The sequence below is a fragment of the Mauremys mutica genome, chromosome 1 (assembly GCF_020497125.1).
Source record: "Mauremys mutica isolate MM-2020 ecotype Southern chromosome 1, ASM2049712v1, whole genome shotgun sequence".
Classification (NCBI taxonomy): domain Eukaryota; kingdom Metazoa; phylum Chordata; order Testudines; family Geoemydidae; genus Mauremys; species Mauremys mutica.
The window spans coordinates 283,647,384-283,673,948 of NC_059072.1; the positions used below are offsets into that span (position 1 = coordinate 283,647,384).

Below are 26,565 nucleotides of genomic sequence, written 5' to 3' on the forward strand. Positions count from 1 at the left end.
TGGAAGAACAGTGCTGATACAAGAACAAATGGGTATAAACCGACCATGAACAAATTCAGGCTGGAAATTAGAAGATGGTTTCTAATCATCAGAGTAGTGAAGTTCTGGAACAGCCTCCCAATAGGAGTCATGGGGGCAAACAACATATTTAATTTTTAAGAGAGAGCTGGACAAATTTATGAGTGCAATTGTCTGATGGGTTTGCTTGTGATGGAGGGGGGAACAGGGCTCAGCAGCCCTGGGGCTTACTTCTGGCTTATATCTTGTGTTCCTAAAGTTCATGTTTCAGGGTTTCAGCTGGCCATTGGCAGGAGTCAGGAAGGGATCTTTTCCCACAGTGTATTCTGTGAGGCTATTTTTATTTCCTTCCTCTGAAGCATCAGGGATGTCCATGACTGGAAATGGGACACTGGGCGGGATGGGCCAGGGCATTCTCTCTCTCGGGTGCTTGGCTGCTTGGTTCTTGCTCATATGCTCAGCATCTAACTAACCACCATACGTGGTGTCAGGAAGGAATTTCCCCCCAGGTCAGATTGGCAGTGATCTTAAGGTTTTTTTTGCCTTCCACTATAGCATGCAGGTGCAGGTCACTTGCCAGGATTAAATGTGTATATCTCATTTAATCATTTCCCTGCCATTCCAGGGGCCTTGAGCTCTGGTTCACCTTAACCCCTCCTATTCTCTGCCTCTGGCACATAATAGTCTACTCTCCTGTGGGTCTTATTTACTTTGGTCTCATTTCCATTGTTGGGTTTAGTGTGCCAGGACTGGATGGTGTTGGTAGCCTGTGATATACAGGAGATCAGTGCAGATGATCTAGTGCTCCCTTCTGGGCTTAAACAATATGACACAATTGCTCATGTTGAACTGTACTGCTTAAGATTTAGTACCTAGGGTACCTTCAACATCTCCCTTTCCTGAGAGCCCTAGTAAAATACCGTTTCATTCAGCCATGTGTTTGAGTCGTTATTGGGACACACCAGCCTAGCACCTGCTGTGTTTGCCTCTAAGTCATCGGTATGGCTGGCACACTACTGTTATCATAGGGGATTGGTGTACTCCAGTACAGACCAGCCCAATATTTACACACTCTCAAGTTTCTTCATGGTTATCTTAACATCCCATCCCCTGGATTCAAATGTTTATGTGAGAATCTGGGCTTTCATTAAAAGGAAGTGTTAAAAAGGAGATTTTTAAAAAGTGGTTGTGGAGGAAAGCTTGAAAATGTGACCGAGTGCACCCTAAAGACTCAAAAAACAGAAGCAGCAAAGAATCCTGTGGCACCTTATAGACTAACAGACGTTTTGCAGCATGAGCTTTCGTGGGTGAATACCCACTTCTTCGGATGCAAGTGGTGGAAATTTCCAGGGGCAGGTTTATATATGCAAGCAAGAAGCAAGCTAGAGATAACGAGGTTAGTTCAATCAGGGAGGATGAGGCCTTGTTCTAGCAGTTGAGTGAAAACCAAGAGAGGAGAAACTGGTTCTGTATTTGGCAAGAAATTCACAGTCTTTGTTTAATCCTGAGCTGATGGTGTCAAATTTGCAGATGAACTGGAGCTCAGCAGTTTCTCTTTGAAGTCTGGTCCTGAAGTTTTTTTGCTGCAGGACGGCCACCTTAAGATCTGCTATTGTGTGGCCAGGGAGGTTGAAGTGTTCTCCTACAGGTTTTTGTATATTGCCATTCCTAATATCTGATTTGTGTCCATTTATCCTTTTCCTTAGAGACTGTCCAGTTTGGCCGATGTACATAGCAGAGGGGCATTGCTGGCATATGATGGCATATATTACATTGGTGGACGTGCAGGTGAATGAACCGGTGATGGTGTGGCTGATCTGGTTAGGTCCTGTGATGGTGTCGCTGGTGTAGATATGTGGGCAGAGTTGGCATCGAGGTTTGTTGCATGGATTGGTTCCTGAGCTAGAGTTACTATGGTGCAGGGTGCAGTTACTGGTGAGAATATGCTTCAGGTTGGCAGGTTGTCTGTGGGCGAGGACTGGCCTGCCACCCAAGGCCTGTGAAAGTGTGCGAGGACTGACCTGCCAACTACAGAACCAGTTTCTCCTCTCTTGGTTTTCATTCAACTGCTAGAACAGGGCCTCATCCTCCCTGATTGAACTAACCTCGTTATCTCTAGCTTGCTTCTTGCTTGCATATATAAACCTGCCCCTGGAAATTTCCACCACTTTTATCCGAAGAAGTGGGTATTCACCCACGAAAGCTCATGCTGCAAAACGTCTGTTAGTCTATAAGGTGCCACAGGATTCTTTGCTGCTTTTACAGATCCAGACTAACACGGCTATCCCTCTGATAAAAAACAGAAGGCAAATGATGAAGAACCCCCTTTTAAAAAAAATCATGATTTTTAAAAGCAGCAAAGAGTCCTGTGGCACCTTATAGACTAATAGACGTATTGGAGCATGAGCTTTCGTGGGTGAATACCCACTTCGTCGGATGCATGCTCATGCTCCAATACGTCTGTTAGTCTATAAGGTGCCACAGGACTCTTTGCTGCTTTTATAGATCCAGACTTACACGGCTACCCCTCTGATACATGATTTTTAAGCCAGTCTCATGATTTTGGGGGCTTGACTCGTGACTTTTGTAAGTTTGGGGTTGTTAGTGCTGGAAACAACATAGAGGTATGAAGGATAGATAAATAAGAGTCACAAAAGAGGGCTCTCTTCCCACTTCTGCTTTCATGGACAGCTCTCACACACACATACACACCACTTCTAAATTGCACCCAGTATTAAGGGGGAAAGCCCATAGGTGCTAGAACTAGGGTGCTGGACCCCCTGGATTGCCGTGGTTTCCATCATATACATGGTTTACAGTTTAGTTCAATGGCTCTCAGCACTCCACTGTACAAATAGTTCTAGCACTTCTGGGAAAGCCTAACCAAACTACGAAAATAGTACATATTTTACTGCTTTGGGTGGTTTACTGCAGAGGTTTGGGGAAGAGATAAGGTGCACAAACACTCACATGTAGAGTGCATTATTCAGATATTTCATGGGATAGAATTGAGGGTTGCAAAAATATTATGCTCGGGCTGCCTGAATATGACAGTCCAGCTTTGCTATAAAAAGGGTCTGGTAGCTCAGGGTTCAGCTAAAGAGATGCTTAAATGCAGAGCACTTTATGGCCCGAGTATTGCCATTAAATCAATAGAAATGAAGGGCTGGAAGGAAGCTCAAGAGGTCACCCAGTCCAGCCCCCTGTGCTGAGGCAGGACCAATTATACCTAGACTATCCCTGACAGGTGTTTGTTCAACCTGTTCTTAAAATCCTCCATTCATGGGGATTCCACAACCTTCCTTGAAAGCCTATTCCAGTGCTTAACTATGCTTATAGTTAGAAAGCTTTTCTTAATATCTAAATCTCCCTTGCTGCAGATTAAACCCATTACTTCTCACTCTATTATCAGTGGAAAACAACTGATCACCATCCTCCTTATAAAGATGGTTAACATATTTGAAAGCTATCAGCCCCCCACCCACCCCACCACCATCTTCTTTTCTCAAAAATAAATGTGCCTAGTTTTTGTTGGTTTTTTACATAACCTCTCCTCATAGGTGATGTTTTCTAAACCTCCTGTAATTTTTGTTGCCCTCCTCTGGACTATCTCCAATTTGCCAACCTCTTTCTTAAAGGATTGACACCCAAAACAGTATACAGTATCCCATGTGAGGCTTCACTAATGCCAACTAGAGTAGGACAATTACCTCCCGCGTCTTACATAAGACAGTCCTGTTAACGTACCCCAGAATACTTGCCTTTTTGGTAACTACATTATATTGTGACATAGTGGATCACAAATTGAACATAACTCCCCGATCCTTTTTAGTAGTACCACTGCCTGAGCAGTTATTTCCTATTTTGTATTTGCATTTGATTTTTTCCTTCCTTGTCTTTATTGAATTTCATCTTGTTGATTTCAGACCAATTCTCCAATTTTTCAAGGTCCTTTTGAATTCTAATCCTGTCCTCCAAAGTGGTTGCAACCCCCTCCCAGCTTGGTGGCATCTACAAATCTTATAAGAATAGTCTCCACACCATTATCCAAGTCATTAATGAAAATATTAAACAGTTATGCATCCACCCAAGACCGGCTCCAGACCCCAGCGCGGCAAGCACGCGCGTGGGACGGCCCTTTCCCAGGGGGGCGGCAGGCTGGGCCGGTGGACCTGCCGCAGTCATGCCTGCGGGAGGTCCACCGGAGCCCCAAGACGACCGGACCTGCCGCAGGCATGACTGCGGAGGGGGCGCTCGTCCCGCGGCTCCAGTGGACCTCCCGCAGGCATGACTGCGGACGGTTCGCTGGTCCCGCGGCTTGGCTAGACCTCCCGCAGGCATGCCTGCGGCAGCTCAAGCAGAACCGCCGGACCTGCGAACCGTCCGCAGCTGCGGGAGGTCCAGCTGAGCCGCGCGACCAGCGGACCCTCCGCAGTCATGCCCGCGGGAGGTCCGCGGCTCCGGGGCGCCTCCCGCGCATGACTGCTTGGGGCGGCCAAAAAGGTAGAGCCGCCCCTGCATCCACCATATTCTAATTTAACCTAGAACACATTTCCCTAGTTTGCTTATGAGACTGTCATGTGAGACTGTTTCAAAAACCTTACTAAAATCAAGATATCACATCTACAGCTTCCCTGTCTATCCACTAGGCCAGTAACCCTGTCAGAGAAAGAAATTAGGTTAGTTTGGTATGACTTTTTTCTTAAGGAATCCCCAACGTGGATTTGTCATCACCCTATTATCCTCTAGGTACTCATAAACTGATTGTTTAGTAATTTGTTCCAGAATCTTCCTGCATATCAAAATTAGGCTGACTTGTCTATAAATCCCTGGGTCCGCTTTGTTCCCATATTTGTAATCATATTAAGAACTACTTTTGATTAACAAAATCCAAAATCTGGTAAATTCTTTATGAATTATTAATGGAAACATTTCCACTAATGCCAACTATTAACCTTTAAAAAAAACAAACAATGTAAGCACTTTCTTTAAAAAAAAAAAAAGTTAAATATGAGGCCTAAACAACCTGGTGATGACCTATTACTTTTTATAACTAAAATAATAAAACAAAGTTATTTAAAAATATAATTATTAGCACTTACATGTTCCATATAAAAATGTTGTATCCACATATAGAACTCTAGAAATGTAGGACTGCTGATTCATTGGCACCCCTGGGCACGTGCCTACTGTGTCTAATTGGAAATCCAGCCCTCCCAGCAGAGAGCCAAAGTATGGAATAAGTGTAGAGAATCCATTTATCTTCAGTGAATGGCAGAAATCATACAAAAATCAGACCTGCAGGGTATTCCTGACATCTAGGGTCACATTCAGACCAGATTTGAAAAACTGATTCCTTCCAGTTCTGCATCACTCCAGACTGGGGACGTTCAGGTCTAGGCATTCATGCCAATCTGTTTTGGGAATAAACCATTTTATAGCACTGTTCTCACTTCCTGATTTGTAGGACAGAGTCTCTTAAAATTTCAAAATATTCAGACACAAGTACTCATAAGAGAGTGTAATTTGCAGTTTGAGCACTAGGTGGAAATAGAGTAATAAAAATGAAAAGACCCTGCTTTAAATAAAATCCTCCTTCGCCTCAAGAAAAATCCATAATGCCCTCAGCATAGGAAATGGAAGCAGGAAAATGCTCCAGCACATGCTTTGGAAATAAAAGCAGCCAGAAATGGCAGCTTAGACCCCAGATGGAATAGAATAGCTGTTTTACAAGATCTCTTCTTGCGCACTTGCACTTACACGCAATCCACACTCTCTCTCAAACTTTCATCGTATTTTTTTCCTTCTTTCCTTACCTATTTTACTCTAAATCTTGAGATAAATTCTGTGCAAAGTATTCATCTTACCTATATACTTTAGCTGATTATTGTTCAAACATTAAAATGAGAAACTAAGATCTGTATTAGAAATATTCACTGTCATTGTTACTAATTTTGCAATCGTGTTTCACTATGGTTAAAGTGAACTGCTTTTTGGCTTTCCACTTGATAATTATAGGTTATGAACAAATACAAATTTTTAAAATGAAAATAGTTATAAGATCTTGTTAAATTAAAGAAAGTATTCTTGTGATAATATATTACGGTTATATAACAAAAAGGCAGAGCCCAAAAGTAGATGCATTAATACCACTCTATAGGATAACAACTATTGTTGAAACATCTTGATTATGATCCTAATTTTCTAATTTTAATTAGCTAGAAAAGTGGAAATGAGATTATTTTTAGATCTGGATGATAGCTGTCTTTAGATAGTATATTGCTTATGAAAATTTGGCTCCAGAAAAAACATATGCAGAACATAGCAGCGATAATAACCAATGGAAATAGCTAGAAGTGGTGCAACAGTATGCTGGCAGCTAGGCAGCAGAACTGACCACATAACAGCAGTGCTATCACAAGTGCAGCTGGAGAAGAGATCTGAGCTTTCCCCATTTCCCCCCTACCTCTAGCACACATCCATTTTATAACAGTTGTCAAATCTCAGAGAAAGTGTGTTTTGTTGTAGGGATGCAACCTGGATGAAATTTACCAGCCCAATATTTCCCCTGCATTACTTGTAGAGCCCAGCAATGGGTCCATTATTAAGTCCGTGAAGTCAGCTAGGGACATCTCTATGCAAATCTTAATTACGGCACATGACACTGATTCAGTGGTGATTGGGTGCCATCAAGATACTCAAAATGAATAGATAATGACCCAAAAGGTTTACAGCAATATTTTGCCACTAATGCAAACTGTTCTCTTTATTTTATTTCTTATTAATAAATTGTTAATCATCAGCATGGTGCTTTGTCTCATTCCTGTGTGTTTCCCCGGGTTCTAGCTCTTCATTTGTCTCTCAGCAGAGCAGCTCATCAGGAAAGTAGAGATTAGTTTGGCAGGACAGGTTTCCACACTCTGAAGCCAGTTTCTGCTCATTTAAGTGACTTAGGCCCAGATCCGCAAAGGGATTTGGGCACCTAAACCCCCAAATTAGGGACCATTGCAATCCACAAGACCCCCACAAGGCTGTTGCCTAACTATGCGGGCACAAACTCACTCAGAACCTAAATGTCTCCTGTAAAAGTTCCCATGGCACCTAAGTTTCTTCATCTCGGCACGTACACTGCTGCCTTACTCAAGGCATCCAGAGTAAGCACCCTGGCGGGCCGGGCCAGTTTGTTTACCTGCCGCATCGGCAGGTTCAGCCGACCGTGGCTCCCACTGGCCGCGGTTCGCCATCCCAGGCCAATGGGGGCAGCAGGAAGTGCCGCGGGCCGAGGGATGTGCTGGCCGCGACTTCCCACCACCCTGGATGCTTACCCTGGTGAGCTGAGTGCCCGAGGTTGCCGACCCCTGAACTAGGGGAATATAGGTGGGCAAATGCATATCATGCCTATGGGGCCTGATACAGCAGGCACGTTCTGAGCACACCTTCTGGAGTGGGCCCCATTAAAAAATAAGTAGGAGGTGGTTGTGATGTCCACCTTGTAACCTTTAGCCCAGTGGTTAGTGCACTCACCTGGGATGTGGGAGATGCCAGTTCAGTTCCCCTCTTTGCCTGATGGGGATACAGGATTTGAACAGGGGTGCCCTAACTGGGCTATTCTGAGGGGGAGAGTGGGATTTTCCTCTATCTCCTGTTGAAGCTGTTCTACTTTGTGTAAATACTTAAATAGTCACTGGGCCAGAGAGAGTGTGTACCAGAGAATATACCCTGGTGGTTAGGGCACCCACCTGGGAAGTAAGAGATCCAGGGTACAGTCCCCCTGTTCCAATAACTATCTAAAATGAAACAGCTTCAGTAGGAGATATTGAGGTACACCACTGTCAGAATATCCCATAGCTCATTAGTTAATGCAGTCTCCTGAGAAATAGGAGGCCCCTGTTAAATTCTCTCTCCCCATAAGGCAGAGGGGGAAAAAACTGGGGTATCCTACATGGGTGCTCTAACCATTGGGCTAAAAATTATAAAGTGAGTACTTCCTGCAGCCATTTTGTGTGAAGTGAAACAGGGCGCTAATTCATTCTTACAAGATGCATCTTAGGTGTCTATCTCCATGGGGGCGGGACCTTAGGACTTATTCCTCTCTTTGGCATCTTCCATTGGTCAGTTAAGAAAGCTCCCTGCCTTTTGTGGATCCCATTCTTGGGTGCCTATCTGCCCTCATGTAGGAAGCTTAGGTGCCTAACTCAGGCTTTTTGGATCCCAGTGTTGTTCCAGTGATTTTTCTAGGCACCTAAAAGTTAACAGTTGCAATGCTCAGCATTGCAATACCCAAGTCCCTTTGGGTGATAGTAATTTGGCTCAGATAACAGAGCAAATAATCACAACTATGTAATAGGAATAAAAATCACAACTGAATATAAAACCATTAGTCGCATGGTGAGCAACAGAACATGTTTCCTATCCAGGTTAAATATTTCACCATCTGAACTGGCTCTTTCAAATAAATGGGATGAACTTCATGGTCTTGAGTTTTGACTATAGTTTCCAGATGGTGTGGGAATTAGTGTTTGGCTAAGCCCAAAGGGTATGTGACAGGTTGGGTACATTATTGTTAGAACGTTCTTGATACAAGGTGGTTTAGAGAAGGCTTCAGCTTTCCAAATTAAAAGTCAAATATGCAGCTTATAAAGTGAAACCTCCACCTTGACAGCAAGTTGAGGAACTCAAGGCAGATGTAACTGCATCAGATACACTTGGAGCATGTAATAACACCTATAGACACATTTTAGTAAAAACAAAACAAAAACTGGAGACTCTGGAAAACAATTGTGAAATCTGTCTCTCTAGGCTCCCTCTAGCTAGTTCTTTGCCCCCACTTATATTGGGCATATGCCATACTTTGGAAGACATTGCCTTGAATTATCTGCAGGTCAATCCTTGTCCTCAAGGTCAACCAAGGGAAAGGGAGAAATTGTCACGAACCTTTAATTCTAATTAACAACATTGTATATAGTGGGAGCTATTTTACCCATCAAGAAAATGTAACCAATGCCTGAACACAGCAGCTGTTAAATGTGGCACAGTCACATTACAGAGCCATTGAGGACACCAAAGTCCTGTGTATTTTCAGTATCATATCTACTTGCCTACAGCCAAAAGATAGTGCTTTTGGCCCCTGGTAGGTAGGTTGGCTACACAGAGCTAAGTATGTAACAGCTGGATTTGTGCATCAACAGAATTTTTTTGATCTATTCCAGTTACATGGCCAATCATTACCACTCATGCAACTTCACTAAAGGCATTTAACCTGTAGACTCAATGGTTATTGTGTAATGCTGATGTGAGACAAGTAAAGAACCAAGCCTGATTGCCAGAGTCCAGACTGAGTTTATAAATCTGGCAGTTAAAAAAATATTTTGTCCATATAAGTAAGGCACTTACTATGAACACAGAACTCCATTACGTCATTTGAGTCATTTTTGAGATTAACACACACACCCCGCACCCACACACACACACACTTTAAATTCCCACAGGTGAGTTCATTGCCATCACATGGATTAATCCATATTCTGCTGCAGAAGAGTCCAGCTAGGGACAGATTTCCAGATGTCAGAACCTTCATGATCACTATTATTAAATAAAGGCCCTTAATATCTAAAATATGCCAACCTTGAATAATTATATTAAATTAGCTCAGATCTAACCTCCAAAAAGATTGAAATCTCAAATTAAAATAAAAAAATGGAAGGTGTGTCTCCTTGATTATCTGGCTAGTCCCAATAACTAAAAAGCGTTGCTAGGTGTGGTTTTGGTTATGAACATGACAGTGGTGACTCACCTTGTGTAATTAAATACGAACACGCCCAGCCGCTCTCCAGTTCTGAAAACAAACTGAGCTGATGCATAAATCAGACTATGATGTTGGTTATATTCAATAAAAAAAAAATCTGTATTCTTGACACTCAGAATAAGAAGAGGCTGTCGTCCTTCTACTGATTCCAGAAATTGTGTGCAGAAATCTGCCTGCAGTTTTATCTGCTTCATTATGACAAGATATTTTCTGAGCCAACCAGCCCACCCACCCATCCCAGTCACCACCTCACCTGTAAGGTACACAACTGGGTGATAAACGCCAAGGATGAAATGCTGGCCCCATGGAAGCCAGTGGCAAAACTCCCACTGACTTCAGTGGACTTCAGTCAGGATTTCACTCCAGAAGCACTACTGTATGCTTTAGAGCTGTGCTTACTTAGAACACAGCTTCTCCTCTCCCCTCCGCCCCCCTCCCCCACCCTTGTCTGCTTATATTGGGTATGGCGCCTCACTCTGTTGCCCTGAGGCCATCTTATATTTAGCCTCCTATACCTGGAGATCACTCCTCACAAACCGGTCTGTCATGCATCCACCATGTCCTCCAAACAGACTTCTTACATGAAGCCTACAAACTCTAGATACTTTTTATTCTAGAAGGTATCACCCACAGACATAAAGAAAGAAACCCCCAAACCTTGGAACTTTTCAAGTGGACTTAACTTGCTAAAGATATTGCATCATCTTATTGGTGTTACCATCACCAGCCTCCTTCCCTATCAGATTTTGTATTCATATAGTCATAGAGTTTAAGGCCAGAAGGGACTACCAGATCATCTAGTCTGACCTCCTGTATATCACAGGTCACCACAAACACCCAGCAGCCACAACAACTCCAAACCCCAACAACCACAATTAGACCAAAGTATCACAACTCACAGATGTCTGAGGTGCACCAATGCCTGAGGCCTCTGAAATTGCAGAGAATTAAGTGAAGTATACAGAGATAATCCCAGCAAGTGACCCACAGTCCATGCTGCAGAGGAAGGCAAAAAAACCCTAGGTCACTGCCAATCTGAACTGGTGGAAAATTCATTCCAGACTCCACAAATGGTGATAGTTTAACCATAAGTATATGAGCAAGAACCAGTCAGACAAGCACCTAAGAGAGAAAACACTTGGTGCCACCTCAGAGCCCTGACCTACCCTGCCCAGTGTCCCATTTCTAGTCATGGACTTCCCTGATGTTTCAGAAAACCAGAAAACACCTGGGGGAGGGGAAGAAATCCCTTCTTGACCCATCCAGATGACCGCTTCCTTGATGTATTAATAAAACACAATCATATCCCCTCTCAGACTTCTTTTTGCTAGGCTAAACAAGCCAAGCTCTTCCAGTCTCCTCTCATAAAATAGATCCTCCATTCCCCTGATCATCCTAGTAGCTCTTCTCTGCAGCTGTTCCAGTTTAAATTAACCTTTCTTGAACATGGATGACCAGAATTGTATGCAGTATTGCAAATCAGGTCTTACCAGGGCCTTGTACAGTGGCATAAACACTTCTCTATCTCTAGTGGACATGCCTCACCTGATTCATGCTAGGATTGCATTTATCTTTTTTGCAGCCATACTGCATCGCATTGGTGATTGTGGCATTCCCCTGGTGTTATCTGGACCAGTGATCTGCTAGGTCACGCCAATCCTTGACTCTGGGAGCCAGCCTTACCCTGCTCTTCTGGGAGAACCCCCACTCCTGGGCTGTTCATGCACAGCCTCTGGCATGTAAGCTGCTCCTTGGATTGTGCAACCGAATGACACTAGCCAATATCTCCAGTCCTAGACACAACCCTAGGAAACTCTGTCTTGGAGTGTCCAGTTATGCCCACTGGATGCCGCAAGCTTATATGAGTTAGTCAACTTAACAACTTAACAACGAAATTGATATGTGCCAGGCTTGTTATCCCAAAGGGAGTCTCTGACATGTTTCAAACCAAATGCACTGCTTCAGGTAGCATAAACAAATAAATTTATTAACTACAAAGGATAGATTTTAAGCAATTATAAGTCAAAGCACAACAAGATGGATTTCATCAAATGAAATAAAAGCAAAATGCATTCTAAGATTATCTTAACACTTTCAGTGCCCTTACAAACTTAGATGCTTCTTACCACAGGCTGTCCAAGAGAAGTGGGATGGCTCACTCGAGAGTCCAACAGAGCCTTTGTTGCTGCCTAGGCCAGTGTCCTTTGTTCCTGTGAAGCTGGGCTGGGTTTGTCCCATACTGCCCCTCTGTTCCTGGAGAGTTTTGCCTGGGCTTGTTTTAAGCCATGAGAACGAAATCCAAAGTGCTTCACTTAGGAAGGAAAAATCAAATACACAATTACACAATGCAGAATAACTGGTTAGGTGGTAGAACTGCTAAAAAGTATCAGGGGCTTATAGTGGGTCACAAATTGAACATGAGTCAACAATGCGATGCAGTGGCAAAAAAGGCTAATATTCTGGGGTGTGTTAATATTAGTGTGTTGTATGTAAGACACAAGAAGTACTTGTCCTCAGGGCCGTCCTTACCTATACACAAAGTATGCAGCTGCATATGGTGCCCTGCACAGCTCCAGCCCCTGTTCCACCTCTTCCCCAGGGCCCCCACCCCTGCTCCACCCCAGCCCCGCCCCCACTCCCCTGAGGACTGAAGCAGGGCTGGGCCTGCACTCACCAGCGGCAGGAAATGCAGTGACCCGGCCCCAGCCGCGCCACTGGTGAGTGCTGGGGGGTAGTTCCCCCATCTCCCCCAAGCCAGCCCCCTCCACCGAGGCCTGCCCCCCCCACACCCCATGGGGGGGGGGCTGCGTAAGGCACCAGAATAGTTAGGGATGGCCCTGCTTGTCCTGCTCTACTTGGCACTAGTGAAGGAGGAGTACTCGGTACAATTCTGGACACCACACTTTAGGGAAGTTGTGGATAAATTGGAGAGAGGCCAGAGGTACGGTGACCAGACAGCAAGTGTGAAAAATCGGGACAGGGGATGGGTAGTAATAGGAGCCTATATAAGACAAAGCCCCAAATATCGGGGCTGTCCCTATAAAATCAGGACATCTGGTCACCCTAGTCAGAGGAGAGCAACAAAAATGATAAAAGGCTTAGAAAACCTGACATATGATAAAAGGTTAAAAAAACTGGGCATGTTTAGTCTTGAGAAAAGAAGATGAGGAGGACCAGATAACAGTCTTTAAGTGAGTTAAGGGCTCTTATAAAGAGGACAGTGATCAATTGTTCTCCATGTCTGCTGAAGGTAGGACAAGAAGTAATGGGCTTAATTTGCAGCAAAGGAGATTTAAGTTAGTTATTAGGAAAAACTTTTTAATAATAAGAGTAGTTAAGATCAGGAACAGGTTCCATGGAAGGTTGTAGAATCCCCATCACTAGAAGTTTTTAAGAACATCCTGTCCTGGATGGTCTAGGTTTACTTGGTCCAGCATCCGCACAGGGACACAGACTAGGTGAACTCTCAAAATCCCTTCCAGCCCTACAAGTCTATGATTCTATGAGGTAATCCAGATATTTCTGCATAATAGTCTGATCAGGGCCGGCTCCAGGCACCAGCTAAGGAAGCAGGTGCTTGGGGCGGCCAACACAGAGGGGCGGCACTCTGTCCAGTATCGGGGCAGCACATCCGGGTCTTCGGCGGAATTCGGCGGCAGATCCCTCATTTCCTCTTTTCCTCTTTGAGCTGCCGCCAAAGTGCCGCTGAAGAGCAGGGGAGGGAGTGAAGGACAAATTGCCGCTGAAGAAGCAGCGCGATTGAGCTGCCGCCGAAGTTCCACCGCTCGTCTTTTTTTTTTTTTTTTGCCACTTGGGGCAACAGAAAAGCTGCAGCTGGCCCTGAGTCTGATCCTACTCTGTAATGACGATGGCTCTCGACTTGCATCATCAGCAAATTTCATTAACTCACTCCTACTTTTTGTGCCAACAGTATTAATAAAATATTGAATAAAAGATGTGTTCCAAGACAATCCTTGAGGAACTCTACTACTAACCTCCCTCCAGTCCGACCGTTCACCCTTCACCACAACTCATTGCCTTCTACCCGTTAGCCCTTACAATTCATGTACTATTACACATCTTATCACATTTAACTAATAATTTCCCATGGGGTACCATGTCAAATGGTTTACCAAGGTCCAAGTACATTATATCTAGTACTGTATTTCTCTTATCTAAAAAATCAGTTATTTTCTAAGGGAAGGAAATCAGGTTAATCTGGCACGATCTATCTTTGGTAAACCCATGTTGCATTACATCCCCTTTTCCATTTATCTCCACGAATTTAATTATTCATTCCTTCACAATTTGTTCCAAAGTCTTGCATACTCTTCAGGTTAAAACAACAGGTCTGTAATTGTCCAATCACTTTGTTCTCCCTTTCTTAAATATAGGTATGATGTTATCTATTCTCCAGTCATATGGTTCTAATCCAAATAGATAGATTTATTACAAATCCTTTCCACCAGACTAGCAATCTTATGTGCCAATTCTTTTGGTATTCCAGGATGGAAACAATCCAGTCCCCCCAGTTTGAACCCTTACTAACTGGAAGTAATAATATCCCGAATTAGGTAGTTGCACTGCAAATTGGCAACAATCACCCAGATGAGTTCTGCAGAGCATGATGCTAAGATAGATACAATGACAGATATAGCAATTTACCTTGCCAAGTTTACCACACATTGCAAAAGTCTTTCCACTACTAAGAGATTGCCTATAGAGAGCCTCAGAATTTCAAGCACATACATAGCAAGATTCTGTCTTCACAAAAATGAAACCACCAATTGTCAGCAAAGGCACATATGTAAAATTTCAGTTGAATCCAATAAAAGATTTGGGTCTGTGCTATTGCAAGAAAGGAATCAATGGTTTATGTATATAAGTCTCTCCTATCTAGAGCCCTGCGTGGATACAAAATTCATATCCATGGATTTAAATCAGTATCCACAGAGATGCAGGGCTCTACCAGGAACCACAGTGCTGAAAGCAGCAGCCTGGCAGGCTGCTGCTCCCAGGAGCCAGCACCCTGCACTGGCAGCTCCTCTAGCATGGCTGTACCTCCCCCAGCCCTGCCAACCGCACTAACGCAACCGGGGACAGCTGCCCGTGAGTCTGGTGCCCACCTCAGTGGCTGGGGCTGGGGGTGGTACAGCCATGGCAGAGGTGCTGCTGGCACAGGTGGCTGCTTTCACTGCTGCAGTTCCCAGTAGAACCCTGCATCTCTGTGGATACCAATTTATATCCACGGATATACATTTTGTATCTGCGCAGGGCTCTACTCATATCCACAGAATTAAGCCAAGCCCAGATTGAAAAAGATGCATACAATTGTAGCTTTGGCCATACAATATTTAGCCCTGCTGGCTGCAATAAAATAGACATATAGAAATAAATAGTTTATGAAATGTTTGCTAGTAAAATTCAAGCAGAGGTAAGGAGACCCCTTCCATGCTAAAGGAATACACCAACTTTCATTGACTTAATTTGGTTCCTGGATTACATGAATCATCTGGTTTGTAATATTATTGGGATTTACCAGATAACACTGTTACATATAATCTTACAGATTCTGTATAACTGCAGATATAGGGTGTTGGATCTTTACAGAAATGTTGTGTTAGTTGAGGTGCACTTCTTTGCAGAAGCTGAAGGCAATGCAAAGTAAAGTTTGTTGAGTGCTGAAATCATGAGCTGCCACCTACAGGATATATCTACTCAAACAGATTATATGATGCTCCACAGAGTTTACAACCAAATATTTTTGGCAAGACCCTCATCTTCATATTTCTCTGTGAAGTACTTACAGAAGCACAGTGTAAGCCCTATACAAATATGATAATACTAACAATTCACTATGCTTTTTCACTCTCTAAATGTAAATACATCTAACTCTTGTAAAAGGATTCTAAGTAGTGTAGTCACACAGCTTGTATACTAAGAAGTGCTGTCATCATTGATTAAGTATTGTGAAACATTGAGCAAATTGTTGCTACAGTGCAAATAATTACTACAACTACCAGTGGAGGGCACTGTAAAACCTATGTATACATTGCTATATTACATTTATCATTTTTCTTTTTCTTTTTTTTTCCCTGATGGAATATTTTAGACCTAAAATAGAGGACAGTTCTTAGGATAGTTTACATCTTAAAGCACAATAACAGTCTTCCTTTAATAACAGCAATATAAAATGTAAGAATTTTGACAGCTGCTTGGTAAGACAGCACTCTTGACATTTTTTCCATTGTCAGTTGATGAGATTCTGGCTCCACAATGTGACCCTGCCTATTAGAAAGCAGGGCTGGGATAGAGATTCAGAACACGCTATTTTTATTATGCCAGTCTCCCCAATTCAACCCTTTGATTCAATGCCTATTGCAAAATGGCAGCAGTTCAAGAACATATCAAGGAGTGGAAGCTGAAAGCACACTGGCAAGTATTATCATGCACTCAAAATAATTGCTATTAAAAAAAAAACTTAAGCAATGATAGAGTAGTATTTCTGATCTGCTTTCAGAATAACTACATTATTATTTTTTTTTAAAAAATCTGCTGCAGTATTGACTCACCCTTTGAAGCTGGAATGAAGAAGGCTATTTTACAAGTCATGCTGACTGACACCTTATAAAGATGTAGAAGACTTTGAAGAAGACACTAACAAAGGGCACTTAATTAACACCTGAATTTTCTCATTTTGTAGAAAAACACTTGCTTTGTCCAGCTTGGATTTTGATTTGTGTGTGTGTATATTTTCTTTTTATATAAAAAATAAGAACTTGCCCTACTATCCAACAAATTAAAGCAGGACAGTTGCATCTTATGATAGCTTTTAATTTAAACGAGTTTTTTTATAATTCAGTATGTTTTATGCTTATATAAAAGACTAAACAAAATAAACATTTTGGAAATCATATTATGCGTGGAATGATGTGGACTGCCTATGATAATGAATAAAGAATCTGGGTTCACATGAATTCCATCAAAACAAAAATTGGACATCTAGTAATTTAATGCACTAATGCAGGAACTAAACTGCACTTCTAATTTCAGCAGGTGGTACTCTCCTCCCCTCCCCTCTCCTCCCCTCACAAGGTGTCCTGTGCTTGCACAGCTTTGTCGTGTACATGAAATGCCTGTATCAGCTTTTTAGAATGAATATGACAAACCCAAACCCGTTTTACAGCTAGAGAGGGCAACTCCCAGGCTTAAGGACAAAGTGAGATTCGCTTACCATCTGCTGTGAACAATGCCAGCTCCAGCACATAAAATCAAAGAATATAAGGCTGGAAGGAACCTCAAAAAGTCATCAAATCCAGCTGCCTGCACTGTGGCAGGACCACGTAAACCTAGACTATCCCTGATGGGTGTTTGTACAACCGGTTTTTAAAAACTTCCAGTGATAGGGGTCCCACAACCTCCCTTGGAAGCCTATTGCAGAGCTTAACTACCCTTATAGTTAGAAAGATTTTCCTATTAGCTAACCCAAATATCCCTTGCTGCAGATTAAGCCTATTATTCTTGTGCTACCTTCAGTGTACATGGAGAACAATTGACCATTGTCCTCTTTATAACGCCCCATAGTATATCTGAAGACTGCTATCATGTTCACCCTCAGTCTCCTTTTCTCAAGATTTAAATGGCTGGTTTTTTAACCTTTCCTCATAGGTCAGGTTTTCTAAACCTTTTATTATTTTTGCTGCTCTCCTCTGGACTCTCTCCAACTTCTCCAGGGGCGGCTCCAGGCCCCAGCACGCCAAGCACGTGCTTGGGGAGGCATGCCACAGGGGGCGCTTTGCCGGTCACCGGGAGGGCGGCAGGCAGGCAGCCTTCGTCGGCATGCCTGCGGAGAGTCCGCTGGTCCCGCTGCTCCGGTGGACCTCCCGCAGGCACACCTGCAGGAGGTCCACCAGAGCCGTGGGACCGGCGACCGGCAGAGCACCCCCCGCGGCATGCCGCCATGCTTGGGGCGGCGAAATGTCTAGAGCCGCCCCTGAACTTCTCCATATCTTTTCTAAAGTCCGGCCACTCAAAATTGGACACAGTACTCCAGCTGAGGCCTTACCAGTCCTGGGTACTGCGGACAATTACATCCCATGTCTTTACTGGAATGTCATATGTAATACACCCCAGAATTATAATAGCTTTTTTTTCACAGCTGCATCACACTGTTGACTCATATTCAATTTGTGATCCATTATAAACTCCAGATCCTTTTCAGCAGTACTACTACCTAGCCAGTTATTCCCATCTGGTAGTTGTGCATTTGAGTTGTCCTTCCTAATAATAAAAGGTTTAAAAAACCTGACCTATGAGGAAAGGTTAAAAAACCAGCCATTTTAATCTTGAGAAAAGGAGACTGAGGGTGAACATGATAGCAGTCTTCAGATATACTATGGGGCGTTATAGTAGGAGTTGCACTTGTCTTTATTGAATTTCATCTTGTTGATTTCAGACCAATTCTCCAATTTGTCAAGGTTGTTTTGAATTGTCCTGTCCCGCAAAATGCTTGTAACAGCTCCCAGCTTGGTGTCATCTGCAAATTTTATAAGCGCACTCTCCACTCCATTATCCAAATCATTAATGAAAATAGTTCCAGACCTAGGACTGACCACTGTGGGTCCCCACTTGATATGCCCTCCCAGTTTGGCAGTGAACCATTGATAACTACTCTTTGATTATAAAAGCAGCAAAGAATCCTGTGGCACCTTATAGACTAACAGACGTTTTGGAGCATGAGCTTTCGTGGGTGAATACCCACTTCGTTGGATGCATGTAGTGGAAATTTCCAGGGGCAGGTATATATATGCAAGCAAGAAGCAAGCTAGAGATAACGAGGTTAGTTCAATCAGGGAGGATGAGGCCCTGTTCTAGCAGTTGAGGTGTGAAAACCAAGGGAGGAGAAACTGGTTTTATAGTTGGCAAGCAATTCACAGTCTTTGTTTAGTCCTGAGCTGATTATAGTCTTTCAACTACTTTTGCATTCACCATATAGTAACTTCATCTAGATTACATTTCCTTAGTTTGCATATAAGAATATCATGTGGGACTGAGAAAGACAAGATGGGTGAGGTAATATCTTTTATTGGACCAACTTCTGTTGGTGAGAGACGAGCTTTCGAGCTACACAGAGCTCTTCTTCAGGTCTGGGACAGGTTTGCAGAGTGTCACAGCTAAATAAAGGCAGAAGGGATTGTTCAGCTTAAGTAATTAACACATACCTTATCCTGGGCAATAATGCCCCAATAACAACTATGAGCAGGAGTGCAAGTAGGGTGGTATGCTCCAGTATGCAGCACTGGCAAGAGATTTTTAGCAGGAATGGGGTACTGGAAAGATTTGGGGAGGCTAGGCCCCACCCCATCTCTGGAAGGGATATGGAGCTGCACTCTGCTCCTTAAAGGAGCAGAACATGGCTGGGGGCGGGGGGCCGGCATTTGTTCTTTATATGGGTTTAACAGCACAACACATATGCTAACAAACTTAAACAAAGGCATATGTATTATGCTGGTAAATTGGTCAGGAGTCCTCAAGAGGGGAAGGGTGGGGGGACGGAAGGTGTTTAAACAGTGTTTTTGATTCCTGCTCCAGCCTCAGGACTATGAACATATACTGATGGGAGCATTCTAACCAAGGGACTGAGAACGTTAAGGTAATCTGGAGCTTTCACATTTCCTTAATCCTTTGCAGATGGATTTATGAGTTGTATATGGTACAAAGACTGTTCTAGCCTCATCCATTGCTGATTTCTCCCTTGCAATGGACAAAGATCAGATGTCTGCTGACTTTCTCATGAGTCAGCAGCCTTTGATACCTGTGGTATAAGCAACCCTTACTTGAGGGGTTTTGTTCTTTCCTCTCCAAATGTCAAAGCCTGTTCCCATTGAACTCAACAGCAAATCTTAGTTTGATTTCAATGGGAACAGGATTTGGGCCCAAGAGATCAAAGAATGTGATTTTTATCAATTGCTTATCTTGATCAGAGACAGTTTTCATGCCTGTTCTGCCAGGCTGGTTTTGATTGCTCCTCCTGTTTGTCATGCTGAGGAAAATAATAAAACAATTTGGGCTGTAGTTCTATTAAGATCCACATGGCACACACAGTTCTAAGCCTCTTTTACATCAAACCCAGATGGCGCAGCAGCTTTGCTTTCCTAGTGCCTGGTGGAGAGCAATACTTAGGCCTTGTCTACGCTGCCACTTTACAGCGTTAAAACTTTCTTGCTCAGGTGTGTGAAATAACACCCCTCTGAGCACTGCAAGTTTCAGCGCTGTAAAGTGGCAATGTAGACAGTGCACCAGCGCTGGTAGATGGGTTTTTTACAGCACTAGGAGAGCTGGTGCCGCAACTACACAGCCACATTAAAGTGCTGCCGCAGGATCCTCAATGACACCTGGAAGTACAGATGGCACCAGGGGCCCAAAGCATCATTTTACAGGTAAAATTGTAGACAGGTAAGGGGGGTACCAGAGGGAACAGGAAGAGTGTGGGGTGGGGAGGAGCCACATGGAGGGTCACGTGCCCCCAGGGCCGGCTTTAGGCCGATTCCCCCGAATCAGGCCCTGTGCGTAAGAGGGCCCCGCACCTAAGAGGGCCCTGCACCCTAAAGAAAAGCACCTAACTTAGGCACCTTTTTAATTTTTACTCACTCAGCAGCGCTCCGGGTCTTCAGCAGCACTTCGACGGCGGGTCCTTCACTCACTCCAGGTCTTCAGCAGCGGGTCCTTCAGTGCCACGGAAGACCCGGACGGAGCACCGCTGGGTGAGTCATCCCTGCCAGGGCCCTGTTGAAACTATTCAAATCAGGCCCCGCACTTCCTAAAGCCGGCCCTGCCCCCCTCTCCCCCATGTCCCTCCCATGAGTGCAGTACCAGCAAGAAATGATTTCTACTTGCACCACTGACTATAAGGGTGAAACCAGACAATCACTATGCTCCTGAATGAACTCACACAGAAAAATGATGAAAGATAAAAAACACTTTATCACCTCTGGATGATCACTTTTCATAAAACGATCACTCCATATCTGGTATCAGAGGGGTAGCCATGTTAGTCTGGATCTGTAAAAGCAGCAAGGAGTCCTGTGGCACCTTATAGACTAACAGACGTTTTGGAGCATGAGCGTTCGTGGGTGAATACCCACTTCGTCGGATGCATCATTACTCCATATCTGGCCTCTCAGTCCTTGTCCTCAAAGGAAACTTGCATAACACCTTCATAAGACAAGCCTGGGAGCTTAAATTCTTAACTTTGCTAGACACTAAAAATCATGGTTTTAACAAAGACTGAATTTATGGTTTATTATAACAATATGTAACCTGCTAGCCCTTTTTTTTGTCTTATGACTGCAGGGGTGTTAATTGGCCATTTCATCTTGAATGGTCCCTTAGAATATGTGTTAACTACTTATGCTAAACTATCTATTCCACCTTGTAGTTAGCTGTGACACTTTTCCAGACCTGAAGAGCAGCTCTGTAAACACGAAAGCTCATCTTTCACCAACAGAAGTTGGTCCAATAAAAGATATTACCTCACCCACCCTTGGCTCTCTAATATCCTGGGACCAAACACAGCTACAACAATATTGCAAACAACAATAGAAGATGTGGGATGGCGTACGCACAGTGGAAGGCGATATAATATGACCACCTCTTGTTCTCAAAGGCCTGGCTCAAATTGTTAATCATAATTGTAAAATTTAAATGAATCTGCCTTTCTCCAAAGGCATGATGCAGAGGGGGGGGAAAGCCTCTGAAGCACAGAAAGCGCTTCCAACTGGATTACGTCACTGTCTTGCTGCATTTCGTACTGCAGTCTAGACTACATGTGAGCAGTTTATTAACACTGAAAACATGTTTCATGGTTTGTTCTGTAGCAGACAACGTGCACACTAGCAGACAAAGAAGTCAGGTGGCTTTGCAAGATTGGGGAGCTCACTTCTCCCTCCCAGTATTGCAAAGCAGAGGACAGGTTAGATAATAAAAGTAAAACCAATCAGTTAAAACATATATCCTGCCACACAAGGGATGTTTATGCGTAGCTCTTGGCCTTTCAAATTAATTTTACATAGTGCTGTTTAGAATTATTGGAAGAGAGCCAATTGCTGATGACAGTGCTTGTCTTCCCCTTCCCCCATAAGGGGGGGCGGAAGCTGGACAGTTACATCAAGGCTTTTTAGCAGGTCATTAATAAATCATGTGTCAAATACCGATAAGGATTAATAAATGAGACAAATGATTTACATCCCTTCGAAAGAAATAGGTGCCTGAGAAAACATTTCATTAAAATTACTTGTTCTGGATTAAAACTGTTTGCCTTCTCTGTATTGCTTTAATGCAATGACACCCAATTAATTCAAACACTAATGTACTGTACATATGTCCTGATTCAATATTCTATTTATGTTAAAAGATATGCTATACATCGACTGTTCCAATAGCATTTGGAGGCTTTTGACAAATATATCCATTTGTGACTGTTAAGCCTCTTGGTTTATTCAGTGTTCATACTGAGTTTGGAGCTGGTCAAATAGCAGGGGGAAAATTTTCAAATAAATTTGTCAATGGTTGGAAAATAACCTCAAGTCGCAAATAACTTATCTGATGAGTGTTGGCTGGCCATCTATAGAACTGGTAGGCTACTGGGAAAAGTCGATGTGAATACAATTTGTATAATCATTTGAAGGAGGGAAATCATTTGTGGAATAAGCTATTTGTGATTACTTCACCAGCTCTAATTAAATAGGTTATTTAGCTGATGGAGGGACTGCAGAAAAACCCTTACGAAAGTTTAGGATCTATTAATTCTGCCCTGCTTTGTTCCGGTATACTCGATTCCTCTGCAAACCTTGCTGTTTTTCAGCTGCTTTGTCCAGCTTGCTGTTTCCATAAAATTGCTTTAAACCAGCAAAGCTGTTGTTTTGATCATCTTTCATGTGTGCCAGATCACAAGATGGATGCTTCAATGGTACAGTCATGCAGCCCCAGAAGAAAGGTTCTTGTTATTGGAGAAAAAAAAAAAAAGATTCTGCACTTTCGATTAAACAAATGATTTATTCTTTATTTATTCTCCTGCTCTAGGCAAAATGTCAGAAGCAAATGCAGATATCAATTGGAACAGAAATTTACTCATAATGAGGGTAGAGAGGAGGGGCTTGTGATTAAAGTATAGAACTAGGATGCAGAAGGTACAGATTTCTCATCTGCATGCTGCCAGGGACTTCCACTGTGAGTCTGGGAAAGTCACCTACTCTCTGTGCATCAGTTCTCCATATTCAAACTAAAGATAATACCTACCCGATCAAGGTACTGGTAAGCCTTCATTCCTTAACATCTGTAAAATAAATAGAGGTCCTATGGTAGAAGGAACTATCAAAATGTACATTGTTAGTGTTTTTGTTATGTGCATACTTTACAAGGGACATCATCAAACAGTTTAGGCTCATAGTTAAGAAACCTACACAAGTTTTGTCCAGGAATTAAAGAGCTTTATCTTATGAAAAAATGCCAGCTTCCTAGAGAGCTTCTAGTTTGCTTACTGAGGGTATGACTACGCTGCAATTAAAAACCTGGAGTTGGCCTGTGACAGCTGACTTGGGCTATTTAATTGTGGTGTAGACTTCTGGGCTTGGGCTACGCTCTAGGACCCTGGAAGGTGGGAGCATCCCAGAGCTCAGGCTGCAGCCCAAGCCCAGACATCTACACCACAATTAAATAGTCCCTTAGCCCAAGTCCATAATCAGCTGGCATGGGCCTGCTGTTGGTTTTTATTTGCAGTGTAGATATACTCTTAGTGCTAGATTAAAATATCTATATTTTAAACAGAACGACAAAAAAAGTTATGTTAGCAACAAAACTTTGTATAGCACATTATAGGAAAAAATATACCCCTCCTCCTGTAGAATTGTGGTAGAGTATAATATGGACTTTTCTTGTAATGCAAAAGCTTTAACATCACGTATGCACACAAGGGAAATGCAGATCTTAGCATACTCAGAGGAGGAGGGTTCCCCAGCCAGCAAGCCAGAATCTATAGCCAGGTTCTTTGAATATTAAACTGGTCCTGTATCTGTAATGTACAATGTAGTATGTTAATGTTTTACTGTATCTTTGCCTTAAAGACAGACAGGCAGAAACCTACACAACAAGACAGAGGAAAAATCCATCAGGATGGAAAGGAGAAACAGTAAGGGACATTTAAGCCCCTACCCAGTGGGTAGGTAGTGCTAGTATGCAGGTAGTGAGGGGTGAGCCTCTTCCCCATGGACTAGGAGTGAGGAGTTCCTTTAGGGCAGTGGTGGGCAGCCTGTGGCCAGTGGGCTGCATGTGGCATCAGAGTAATCTCCTGGTGGGCCGCCAGACAGTTTGTTTACCTTTACATGGCCGCCCGCAGCTCCCAGTGGCCGCAGTTTGCCATTCCCAGTCAATGGGAGCTGCGGGAAGTGCTGTGGGCTGCAGGGATGTACTGGCCGCCGTTTCCCGCAGTCCCCATTGGCCAGGAATGGCGAACCATGGCCACTGGGAGCTGCAGGCGACCATGCGAAGGTAAACAAACTGTCTGGCAACTCGCCAGCGGATTACTCTGATGGGCCGTGTGCGGCCAGTGGGCTGCAGGTTGTCCACCACTGCTTTAGGGCCTGTTCACAGTGTGAAATTTGCCTTTGTCCTGAAACAATTTCAAAGAGCCAGTCTTAAACCAGTCTGGGCAACACAGGCCTACTGGCCTGTTTGTTTTTTGGAATGGTTATTGAAACCAGCTCCAGAGCATGTACTGAACTAGTCTCAAGTGTTGATTTTAACAAACCATCCCCCTGACCATTGTAGCCAGCACTGTGTTGGGAAATGCATATCCTGAAATCACCTTCAAGATCAGTTCTGAAAGCCATTTTAGGACAGGACAAATTTTACAGCGTAGCTAAGGTTTTATGATTGCATTAGAAGAGACGGGAGTAATTTCATATAAGAGGTATGTATCAGTGGGAGAGGTTAGATGCTGAGAACTCCCTTGTTTGGTCAATTGGCATGCAGGTAGGAATCCAGAACATGTAGATTCTAATACCAGTTCTACCATTGCCTTGTTGTGTGGCCTTCAGCAACTGCTTTAATATCTCCGCCTCTCCATTTTACCAGCTGTAAAATGGAATTAATGATACTTAGTAACTGCACCTACCAAGGGGGTTTGTTGTGAGAATTTCTTCTATACTGATATGTAAGTGCTAAATACTAGACTTTAATAATAGAGATATGTACATTTGTCATCAAGCTATGAAGTTTTGCTTGGGGTGGGGATGCCACCACTTAGAGTGACAAATCACTCAGCATGAATCTTGATTTGCAAATATCAGAAACTCTCCAAAAACAGTTCATACGAAATACATAGTGTGAAATAAGTTCACCCAAAACCAAAAGTGAATAAATGAGCTTGACAAACAAGTGTGTGGAAACACTGATCAGTTCATTGACAATTCACAACCAAAGACAGGGCTAAATTAGATGAATTGGTTGATATAAATGGTTCACACAGCTCTACTGTACCAATAAAAAAACTAAACTCAGTTGAATGTATTCTACTGTGTTCTGTTTCTAAATTTAATTTGTCCCTTTCTATGAGAAAGGGAAAGGGTAGGGGTTCAGGTTTTGTAAATTCTTTTCTTTCTTGTGAGTAAAGAAAAAGGCTTTATCAGAGCTAGCCAGCAATTCCACATGACAGGGTCTAAGTTTGGCATATAACATCCTTTTTTTTTTTTTTTTTTTTTTTGGTAAGCAAAGGCTTCTGTTAAAATTACATTAATTTCCCCATTCCACAGAGGAGGCTAAAACCAATACAGGAAAACAATGGTGAAGCAAAACAGCTCATATCAACATGTTGAGGGATGTCCAGCAAAACAGCCCAGTTAAAATGCAGTGGTCCAAAAAGAATTATGGTTACATGCAAAAATAACTACAAAGTCTCCCTTCATGCACAGTGTACAGTATTCACATTTTTCTGAATATGTATTTGATGGATGTTAGTTATGTTAAAAATCCATATTCCAAGAAATGAGCTCCCTTATTCCTCAGGCCTTCTGGTCCCGCCAGGTGCCTTTGACATAGCCGTTAGGGCTGGGCTGATAATTCAGCATGAGTCAGCCATGTTGTTCTGCCAAACCATACACAAGCATTGATGGTTCAGTTAATAAGATACCTTAGATATCTATGCCTTGAACCAAAAACAGGGCTGATCGCTTTCTCATGATCAGCCCAGAAGAGCCCTCAATTGGAGGGATCATATTTATCAGAGTTATTTTAAGGCCGGTCAGTATCAACTGATCATAGAATCATAGAATATTAAGGTTGGAAGAGACCTCAGGAGGTCATCTAGTCCAATCCCCTGCTCAAAGCAGGACCACACCAACTAAATCATCCCAGCAAAGTCTTTGTCAAGCCAGGCCTTAAAAACCTCTAAGGATGGAGATTCCACCACCTCCCTAGGTAACCCATTCCAATGCTTCAACACCTTCCTAGTAAAATAGTGTTTCCTAATATCCAACCTAGACCTCCCACACTGCAACTTGAGAACATTGCTTCTTGTTCTGTCATCTGCCACCACTGAGAACAGTCTAGCTCCATCCTCTTTGGAATCCCCCCTTCAGGTAGTTGAAGGCTGCTATCAAATCCCCCCTCACTCTTCTCCTCTGCAGACTAAATAACCCCAGTTCCCTCAGCCTCTCCTCGTAAGTCATGTGCCCCAGCCCCCTAATCAG

General features: G+C 43.2%; 1 protein-coding gene across 1 annotated transcript in view; it reads right to left on the reverse strand.

Moving 5' to 3' along the window:
- Positions 1 to 12,059, reverse strand: part of SCEL (sciellin) — a 116,740-nt gene extending 104,681 nt beyond the window's left edge. The window contains exon 1 of the mRNA XM_045012506.1: positions 11,950 to 12,059. The gene's annotated coding sequence lies outside the window, so the exon portion shown is untranslated. The remainder of the gene's footprint in view (positions 1 to 11,949) is intronic.
- Between the last annotated feature and the right edge of the window lie 14,506 nt (positions 12,060 to 26,565).